This window comes from Saccopteryx leptura, chromosome X (assembly GCF_036850995.1).
Source record: "Saccopteryx leptura isolate mSacLep1 chromosome X, mSacLep1_pri_phased_curated, whole genome shotgun sequence".
NCBI lineage: Eukaryota > Metazoa > Chordata > Mammalia > Chiroptera > Emballonuridae > Saccopteryx > Saccopteryx leptura.
Window position 1 is genome coordinate 19,328,110 of NC_089516.1, and position 11,158 is coordinate 19,339,267.

The 11,158-nt window shown below is 35.4% G+C and overlaps 1 pseudogene; it reads left to right on the forward strand.

The window, feature by feature from the left end:
• Window positions 1-894: 894 nt before the first annotated feature.
• LOC136386225 (DNA-directed RNA polymerases I and III subunit RPAC2-like) lies at window positions 895-1,422 on the forward strand (annotated as a pseudogene).
• Window positions 1,423-11,158: the final 9,736 nt, after the last annotated feature.

The following is an 11,158-nucleotide window of genomic DNA, read 5'->3' on the forward strand; positions in this document are numbered from 1 at the left end:
CCAGATACTTCAAGACATGTTTGAATCTCAATTTACAGCTATGGTAGATCTCCACAGGTACCAAGGCACACATATAAATTGAAAGTTATGTAGGTGGGATTAGGGAAGGCTTGATATTTTAGTGAGGTTGGAGCTTTAGTATATAGGCTCCAACTCCTGTGTCAGGGCATCAAAAATTGATCTCCTTGGCCATATTGAACCAAGGTGCAAATAACAATGTTGTGATATAATTTCTGAAGGCCTGTATTACTCCTGTAACACTAAATGGTTAAATTCCTTACTTATATTATAATGAAAAAGTATTTCTTATGAAACTATTATGTCCCAGACATAGTACTAGGAATTGGTATTCAAGATAGTTAAAAACAAAAGGGAAACTCAGAGATAAGGTCCACATGAAGCATTTAGGTAGCAGAGAGAAAGGAAGAACTAAGGCTGCCTTGGGGAAAGTGAAAGGCAAAACCAAGTTGATTCTAGAATTCAATGTCTTCATTTGAAAACAGAGTTTAACCATGCCAATTCAAAATCTATGGCTGGTGGGATTCCTTAAAGTATTTCAAGATGTGAACAAATTATTTGCTCAAAATTTGTTGTACTGATATAAGGTGAAAAGTTGAGTATATTATTTCTATTTTCTCTTTCTCCTTTCTTCCTGGAAATCATTCAGTCATATGTTAACCTCTTATTCTTTCCAGAAACTTCTCTTCGTAAGATCTCCTGTGATTTATGCTTTGTTAAATCCAGTGGCCAACTGTGAGTCCTCATTTTCTTTATCCTTTTAGTAGCATTTGACATTCTTAAAAACACTTCACCTTTTCACTTCCATTATGCCATGCTCTCCTGGTTATCTTCCTCTGTTAAAAAGGTGGGCTATGCTTGAAAAATAAGAGGATTATGCTCGTGAAGAAATTAGCATCATACTTTGGTATCATTAAACTCCACTCAGGCTTCCGCTTCGCTGGGATGTTTCTTCCATCTGAGGAAGAGCACACCATCCACCAGTACTACCTGAGGATCCCAGAAGATGCCCCCGTGGTAGAAGACTAGGAGCTGGAGAGAAAAATATCTGGATTGAAGAACTCAATGGCTGAAGGTGAGAGGAAGACAGCCCTGTAAATGCCTCAAGCAGCTGGAACTGAGAGACACTGTGTGGTATTTGTTTTGCGCGAAGAGAACCATACTCTAGGAAATTCTCTTTGTCACATGATCATGAAGAACCCAGAAGTGGAATTTTGTGGTTACACTACAACTTATCCCTCAGAGTAAAATGAACTTGTGCATACTCAAGGTGCTCTTCCAGCTGTTGAGCCATTTCAAAAAGGCCTGAATGTTTGCCAACATGTGCTTGACAAGTGTGAGGCCAGCAGAAAGAACTATGAGGACAAAAAAGTGAGCAGAAATGAATCTGTTGATATATTCTAGTCACTTGTGCACTATACAGCGAGGAACATCCTCTAGGATATCCTCTTTGTGACCTGGCAAAACCTAGGAGTTTGTGATTACAACATGTTCTGTCCTTCAGACAGGTGTGATTCTAGTTATGAACTTACTACATCTGTTAGAATTCCTGCAAGAACCTTTGTATTCTTCTAATAAATTCCCTCTTGAAACTAAACTAAAAAACAATAATGGCAAAAAACTCAGAATGCTATATTTGACTACTGTTCCCCTCATCTGCCATAAATATCTACAATAGTATTTTGGATATTAAAAATATCAAAACAAAGTCCTTATGGCCAAAACATGGCTTTTCCAGGATTAAAGGAAGCTAGGAGCACTAAAGTAAAGACTGATGTGTGATATGAAATGTAGTTTAAGAGACAGACAGAAGTTACATCATCTAGGGCTTTAAGTGTCCTGACATGAAGTCTGACTTCCATCCTATGCATTATGGGATGTTCTTGGAGTAGTTTAAGCATGGGAGTTAGATAAACTGATTTATGTTTTCACTGTATACACTGATCAGCCCCAGGGAAAAGTGCTACAGATACTCTTTTGGGGGTTATCATCATTAGAATCCTTCCTCACTGCCAGATAAATCTGTGATAAAATTACCTTCATATCCACAAAAATTTCAGTAGAATTTTAAATATGAAGAAAGAGCTGAAGCACATTACATATGTGGTACATGCATTTCACAGAAGTAAATAAAAATAAAAACATAAAATATTAAAATAATTTCTATTTAAAATATAAAAGTAAAAACTGGAGGAAACAGAGGAGTATGGGGAACTGTCAGAAGGAAACATCAAAGTAAAACAATTAATGTAATCAGAGGGATAAGGCAAGGCACTATATCTTCTAAACATGACCAGAATAATATAAAAAAAGGATGATTAGAGAAAAATAAAGAACTCTTGCAAATTAAAATAGAACTGAAATAAATAGCACAATAAAGACAATAAAAGCTACACTATGGGTAGTTTCCTGGCAAGCAGAGTGAAAAAAATAAATACTAAGGAGAAAACAAGAGGAAATCAGAGGATTTATTTAGGTCAAATATCCAAGTAAATGGTATTCATTCTAATAAACACAATCATTAAATGGGAATAGAGAAAGTTATCAAAAAAAGTTATACAAGAAGATGAAGGAAATGCATGTTCAGACTGAATCTTTTTTTTAAATCCATAATAAACTGTAAGTTATAAAATGGTGAAATATCAGAACATGACCGCTAAGCAGGCAATCATTAAAACATTTAGAAAATAATCAATAATATCACATAATGAAAAAAGGAGGATAGCACAATGGAATGGAATTTTTCTAAAGCTAGAATGAAAGATAAAAGGCAAAGGGGAAAGAAAATGTCTTTAAATTGGTGGGGTAGCTCAGCTGGTTAGCACATCACCCTGTTATATTAGGGTTGCAGATCTGATCCCAGGTCAAGGCAATAGATGAATTAAACAATTAATGCATAAATAAGTGGAACAACAAATTGATGACTCTCACTCTCCCTTTCGCTCTCTCTCTCTCTTTCTAAAATTCAAGATAATTTTTTTTAAATGAGAGAGGAAGGCTCATTAACCTGCACTTTAAAATCCAAGTCAAATGACTGATTTATAATAGTAGAGTAAGTATGTTATGAAATGTAAATACCCCACTTTGTTTTACTTTCCAGAGACTTTTTATTAGAAACTTCATGGAATATGTCTCCAGAAAATATAAAAAGGACAGAGTAAAAGAAAAGGATGAAGGATCTAGAAAACAGGAGATGCAACATGGGAGTGGCAGCAATGCCTTCTTGGAATGATAAGGAAATTAAATTCCAAGATGAATGGTTATAGAGATGGTCTGGAGAGGAAACAGTCTTCCTCAACAGAGAGAAACAAAGGAAGAGAGAAATTGAAAGAGAATAAAACTCAACCTATGTGTGAAATACTACTGTAAGCACTGTAAGAAAGAGATGCTGGAACATTTTGTGGAAGATGATATAGATTAAGGGGAAAAAAATAAGCAAATATACGCAAACAGGCATACATGGCAATGATTTACTCTTAGAAAAGCAAAGCACTGCCTAAGAAAGATATATTTGTACTGTACTACTTGGCAAAGCAGTGAGAAAATATTTGATTCAGTAAAATGCTTCACATGTATACATGTACATTAAACTGATTCACCTTTTCAATTGAAAAGTTGTTTTGTTTAAATGCCAAGTAATCCTGTTCCTTTTCATCAATGTATATTGATTTGCTACTTCCATCAGTTTTCTAAGTCTAGCATAAATTTACATCATTGTCTACTATTATTTTTATGAAAATAAATAGAAATAGAAAAGAAGACTTGAAAATGAGAAATCTTACTACTCCAATGCTTTCAAATTGTTTTCAGGTTTCTTTAATGTATTGTGAAAGGTAATCACCAGCATGTCATGTGTGTCCTTAAGGAAACCATTTTCTAGATGTCCTTGCAGGAAGCTATAATTTCAATTGTCTTTGTCCATGTAAAATATCCCTTATCCTGATCAATTAATAATGGCGATTTAAGAGTTATCAACCTGAGAGGCATTTACTTGAAAAGGTGATTTGCATTAACGAAAGGTGATCTCGAAGTCCTTTCTCTTAAACAAGAAAATAGTAATTCTGTATGTATAAAGCAAAGATTTCATTGCCTGAACACAAAATTACATTCCTGCTTGCCCTGCTTTTAAGCAATGAAGCAGAAATAAGTAATTGGTTTTGAGCCATTTTAAATAAATATTACACAATTCTAATAATGTATTATTAACAAAATGTTCTTTTTTTTACATCTTAAAAATTACTTATGTATTTTTTAATTTTATTTAGAAAATTAAATTTAAAGGGGTGACACTGATCAATAAGAATACATAGGTTTCAGGTAAATATTTCTATAGCATTTAAACTGTTCATTGTGTTTTGTGCCCATCACCCAAAGTCAAATCATTTTCTATTGCTGTATATTTGTCCCTCTTGACCGTTTCATTTTTATCTATGTCCATGAGTCTCATTTTATATCTTACCTATGTGGGAAATCATATAGTTCTTAGCTTTTTATGATTTACTTATTTCAGTCAGTATAATGTTCTCAAGGTTCATCCATGTTGTAAATGGCAATATGTCAATATGTCATCATTTCTTAGGGCTGAGTAGTATTCCACTGCAGATATGTACCACATCTTCTTTATCTAATCCTTTATTGAGGGACACTGGTTGTTTCCATGTCCTGGCCACTGTGAATAATTCTGCAATGAACATGAGGGTGTGTATGTCTTTACGTACCACTGTTTTCAAGTCTTTTTGGGTATATACCCAGTAGAAGGATTACTGGGTCATATAGCTGTTCTATTCTTAACTTTCTGCGGAACCACCAACTTTTCTTCCATAATGGTTGTACCAGTTTACATTTTCACCAGCAGTTTTCTCCACAGCCTCTCCAATATTTGTTTTTACCTGTCTTGTTCATTAATAGCCAACCTAACAGGTGTGAGGTGGTATCTAATTGTTATTTTGACTTGCATTTCTCTAATAGCTAGTGGAGATGAGCATCTTTTCATATATCTGTTGGCCAGTTGTATGTCTTCTTGGGAGAAGTGTCTGTTGGAGTCCTCATCCCATTTTTTAATGGGATTGTTTGCTTGTTAGTTGCTGAGCTTTGTGGGTTCCTTCTTTATGTTGGATATTAACCACTTATCGGAGCTATTGTTTATAAATATTATCTCCCATTTGGTTGGCTTCAAACAATGACTTCAGAAATGTTTCCTCTGCTTTTATTTTCTGGAGGAGACTATGGAGAATTGGTATTGTTTCTTTCTAAAATGCTTGGTAGAATTCACCAGTAAAATCATTTGAGTACAGTGCTTTCTTTTTACAAGGTTAGTAATCATTGATTCAATTTCTTTAATAGACATAGAATTATTCAGATTGTTTACTTTTCCTTTTGTAAGTTTTGATGTTTTGTGTTTATAAAAAAATTGGTTCATTTCATCTACATATCAAAATTTTGGTCATGGTATGTATAGATACCATGTTAATGGGCTCTGGAATGTAATGACCCCTCTTTCATTTCTGATATTGGTAATCTGTCTTCTCCCCTTATTCTTAGTCTGGATAGAGCTTTATCAATTGTATTGATCCTCTCAAAGAATTATTAGCTTTTGATTTTGTTGATTTGCTGTATTATTTTTTTATTTTTAATATTTTGCTCTAATGTTTCTTTGTTTACGATTTGAGGTTCAAACTTCCTTCTGTAATTTTTTAAGGTATAAGATTTAATTACTGATTTTAGAACATTTGTCTTTTCTAATATATGCATTTAATGCTATAATTTCTTCTCTAAGCACTACTCTCACCTCATTTAACAAGTTTTGATAACCTGTATTTACATTTTCACTTAGTTTAAAATACTTTTTAAATGTCCCTTGGGATTTCTTCTTTGACCTATGTGTTATTTGCAAGTGTGTTTTTTCATCTCCAGGTATTTGGGGATTTTCCACCTATTTTTTAGTTATTTCTTGTTTAATTTCATTGTGGTCTAAGTTGATACTTTTCATAATTTCTATTTTTTTTAACTTGTCAAGGTGTGTTTTTATGGCCCATAATGTGGTTTATTTTATGGATGTTTCATGTGAACCTGAGAAGATTGTGGATTCTGCTGGTATTGGTTGGAATAATCTATAAATATCAATTTGGTTAAGCTGACTGGTAATATTTTCCAGGTTAACTATGTATACCCTTACTAACATTTTGCTGATCTATCAATTACTGAAAGAGTGCTGAAATCCTCAAATATAATAGAGTATTTCTCTATTTCTCTTTCTATTTCGATCAGTTATTTTTAAATATCACTTTTTAAAGATTTCATTTATTCACTTTAGAGAGAAGAGAGAGAGAGAGAGAGAGAGAGAGAAGGGGGAGGAGCAGGAAGCATCAACTCCCATATGTGCCTTGACCAGGCAAGCCTAGCATTTTGAACCAGCGACCTCAGGGTTCCAGGTAGATACTTTATCCACTGTGCCACCACAGGTCTATTTCATTCAGTTTTACTTCACATATTTTGATGCTATTTTGTTAGATATATATGTGTTTGGGATTGTTATGTCTTCTTGAAGAATTCATCCCTTTATAGTTATCATTATATAATGTCTACTGTTATTCAAGATCATTTTCCTTGTTCTGAAATTAGCTTTTTCTGAATTAAAATAGTTACTATAGCCTTCTTTTGATAAATGTGAGTATGGTAAATCCTCCAACATTTTACTCTTCTTTATCTGAATGTTCAGTCTATATTGAAAGTAAATTCTTATAGTCAATATATATTTGTTATTTTTCAATCCTTTATGGTAATAGGAGTCTTTTAGTTGGTCTATTTAAATAATTCACATTTACAATGATTATTGATATAGTTGGACTAATAGCTACAATCTTTGTTTTCTGTTCATTCTACATGCTCTTTGCCTCCACTTCCCTGCCTTCTCTAGTTTTATGTGAAGATTTCACATGCTTCCATGTTTTCTCTCACAACATATAATTTTTTTTTTTTACAAGACAGAGAGAGAGTCAGAGAGAGGGATAGATAGGGACAGACAGGAACAGAAAGAGATGAGAAGTATCAATCATTAGTTTTTTGTTGTGACACCTTAGTTGTTCATTGATTGCTCTCTCATATGTGCCTTGACTGTGGGCCTTCAGCAGACCGAGTAACCCCTTGTCAAGCCAGCGACCTTGGGTCCAAGCTGGTGAGTTTTGCTCAGACCATATGAGCCCGCACTCAAACTGGCGACATCGGGGTCTCAAAACTGGGTCCTCCGCATCCTAGTTCAATGCTCTATCCACTGCGCCACCGCCTGGTCAGGCTATACCTCTTTAAAAAAAAATTATAGTAGCTGCATTAGAGTTTGCAATACACATTTTAACAAATTTAATTACGCCTTCTAATAACATGATAAAACTTCACACATAATGTAGGAAACATAATATTCCCAATTCCTCCCTCTTGTTCTTTATGACATTGGTGTCATTTATTTAATTTTTTTTCTCACATTGCTCCACATTACAAATGGGGTATGGTGGCACAGAAGGGTTGAGGAACTTACCCAAGTCCCCAAGGTGGGTGAGTGACAGGGGAAAGATTTGAAACTGTATGGTATGATACCATATTTTTCACCACTCTTCTGTCATTTAAATATATAATATTTCCTCAGAAGAATACTAAGGTGAAAGCTGCTTTCTGATGTTCTTAGAAGACTCAAATATACTAATTTATTGATACTTTGAAAGTAGTGAAAATTATAATTTTAATTTTTATATGCTATAATCACCTAATAAAATGATCCTGTTTTACTATAAAAATAATCTATTTCAGTCCTACAGAATAAGAAAGAAAAAAACTTTCCATCCACTTATTTCTTTATGTAAATATAAATTTCTGACTTACAGATTGTCGTTTTCCCTGAAGAACTTCTTTAAACATTTGTTGCACAGCATTCTGCTGGCATTTAATTCCCTCAATTTTTGTCTAAGAAAAATCTTTATTTCTCCTTCAATTATGAAAAATAATTCACTGGATACAGAATTCTAGGTGGATTTTTGTTCACTCTTTCTCTCTTTCAAACCTAATCATTTAACTCCTGGCTCTCTTCTTTCTTGCATAGTTTCTTGTGAGAAATTCACCATTATTCTTGCCTTCATTCAGAGATACCTAGGTAAATTTCCTCTCATGACTGGCAAGCAGGGTTCATTCTGTATTTTCTATTTGTTTTTGTCTTTTTGCATTCTGAATATGATGTGTTTGTAGTTTTTTGGGTTTTTTTTCTTTTTTGTTTGTTTTCCTTTGGTTTGGGGGCTTTTTTGTTTGTTTATTACTGGTATTTATCCTGCTTGGTGTTCCCTGAGATATCTGAATCTGTGTGATCCATGGTTTGATATATGCCATTAATTTTGCAAAGGTTTTAGGCAGTATGACTTCAGGTATTTCTGTTCTGGTCTCTTTTTTCCTCCTTCTGGTATTGTAATTATGTGGTACACCTTTAGAAATGGACCACTGTTCTTGAACATTCTGTTTTGGTTTGGTTTGGTTTTCTTTGTTTTCATTTCAATCTGGAAGGTTTCTATAGGCCTACATTCAAGCTCACTGGTTCTTCCCTTGGCCAGTGTCCATTCTCCTGATGAGTCTATCAAAGGCATTCTTCTTTTGTTATAGTGTTTTTGACTTCTAGCATTTTTAAATTTTCTTAGAGTTTCAATTACATTGCTTATATTACCCTTCTATGTTTGCATGGTATGTCTTTTATGCATTAGAACACTTGTTGAATTAATCATAACTATTTTAAAATCTCTGTTGGATGATTTCAATAGTCTTGATGTTTGTCTTATCTTTTTTTATTTTTTACAGGGACAGAGAGAGAGTTAGAGAGAGGGATAGATAGAGACAGACAGACAGGAATGGAGAAAGATGAGAAGCATCAATCATCAGTTTTTCGTTGCCATTGCGACACCTTAGTTGTTCATTGATTGCTTTCTCATATGTGCCTTGACCGCGGGCCTTCAGGAGACCAAGTAACCCCTTGCTCGAGTCAGCGACCTTGGGTCCAAGCTGGTTAGCTTTTTGCTCAAACCAGATGAGCCCACACTCAAGCTGGTGACCTCGGGGTCTCCAACCTGGGTCCTCCACGTCCCAGTCTGATGCTCTATCACTGCGTCACCGCCTGGTCAGGTTGTCTTGTCTTTTCTTGACTTTCAACATGCCTAGTAATTTTCTGTTGTTGTTGACAGCAGACATAAGGTATTGGGTAATAGAAACTGAGGTTTAAAGACTTGAGTGTGTTTTATGTTAGTCTGATTAGGACTTGGCCTGTGTTTAGTGTTTACTATGGGTACATATGTCAGAGACTTCATTTAGTTGCCTCTCATGTCCTTGTTTGTCTCACCTCTTCACTTTGGACTTTCACAGTGCTCTGACTTTGAGTTTGCACTTCAGCTGATCTTCTAGCTGTTATCCACTGTCAATACACTGAAGTCTTACTTGACCAGGTGGTGGTGCAGTGGATAGAGCGTTGAACTGAGATGCAGAGGAAAGCCCGCAGGTTGAAGCCCGAGGTCGCCAACTTGAGTGTGGGCTCATCCACCTTGAGCAGGGCTCACCAGCTTGAGCACAGGGTCACTGGTTTGAGCATGGCATCATAGATGTGACCCCATGGTCGCCAACCTGAGCCCAGAGGACGCTGTCTTGAGCCCAAGGTCACTGGTTTGAACAAGGGATCACTTGTTTTGTTGTAGCCCCCCAGTTAGGGCACATATGACAAAGCAATCAGTAAACAACTAAGGTGCCACAGTGAAGAATTGATGCTTCTCATCTCTCTCCCTTCCTGTTTGTCCCTATTTGTCCCTCTCTTTGACTCTCTCCCTGTTTCTGTCAAAAAATTAAAATATATATTTTATATATACTGAAGCCCTGATGGTGTGGTGGTTAATGTGTGGAGAGAGGAAATGTTTTATAATTTTAAGATTAACTCTTAGTCTATTAGAAGTCTCATGTCGCTGGCCTATTACTTTTTAGTGTTCATTAGTTTTACCTCCTTTAGGTGAAAAGAAAGGCTAACTAAAAGGGGCTAGAATGGAAGAATGCCCATTTCCCTACATGGACAAGGCTCTGGTAACTGTTTTCTCCTGTAGAGTAGTCCTTTGTTCTGGAGAATTCTCTGAGTCTTGTTTCACAATGGTTACCTTTCTGTCCCCCAGGGAGAGTCACCAGAGGATCTTTCTTGAATCTTTACCATGAAAACCTGATAGGGTTCCTAGAGGTAAAACCTGTTAAGAGATGGGGGCCTCCACAAAATGGTGGCCCCCAGCAGTTTCTCGCTTCTGTGCTAGACCCAGTCAGTGTTCATTTATGTGTTCTACCAGCTTATGTCTTTGGCAACTTCAGCTCCCAGTAAACAGATCTTGATTCTTCTTCTCTGAATCCACTTGTCTCTTTAAATTTAAGGGTGATAGTTATTTCTGTGACCTCAGTTCTCTAGTATGTTGAAGAAAAGACACTGATTTTTGGTTTCTTTGGAATTTTTTTGTTGGAAAGATGGGATTGCAGCAAGCTGGTCTAAGAAGCAGTGGTAATGTTTCCCTCTGAGTCTGTGCTCCTGTAAATGAAAGCTGCATGTGATCCCTTTTAAACATACTTTTATTTTGATGCTAATAAAGTCTTGTGAAACTAGTAAAACCAGATCAAGTTTAATTCTTCAATACGTGGATATGATAGAAAGATTATTCATGTGCAAATCCAGACCAAATCTGTCAGTGTACTAGAAAATCAAGGTTATGATCAGGAGCTGCTGAAAATAGCTTTGCTGTTGTACATCTGACATGGTGTACTATGTATCTGTGTCTCACAAAATTGTCTCTTTTCTCCCTAATCTTTCCAGTTTTTACATTTTAGTATACCTGGACTTCTATTTCCTAAATAACATACTTTTTTTTCCCTATGACTTTAGAAATGTGCCTTAAAGACAAATTCACTTAATTTTATCATAACAGTATGTATAGTCTTTCTAACTTTCTCCTCCTGTAGCTCAACAATTTATTCAGGTTTAGCTCCAAACTGGATGGATCTTCTTCAAATACTCTTATTCACTTGAATGAGCACTGCAACTGCTTTGACATTTCTGATAGCAAGCTCTTCCCAACAATGATCTCATTTATAAAGCCTT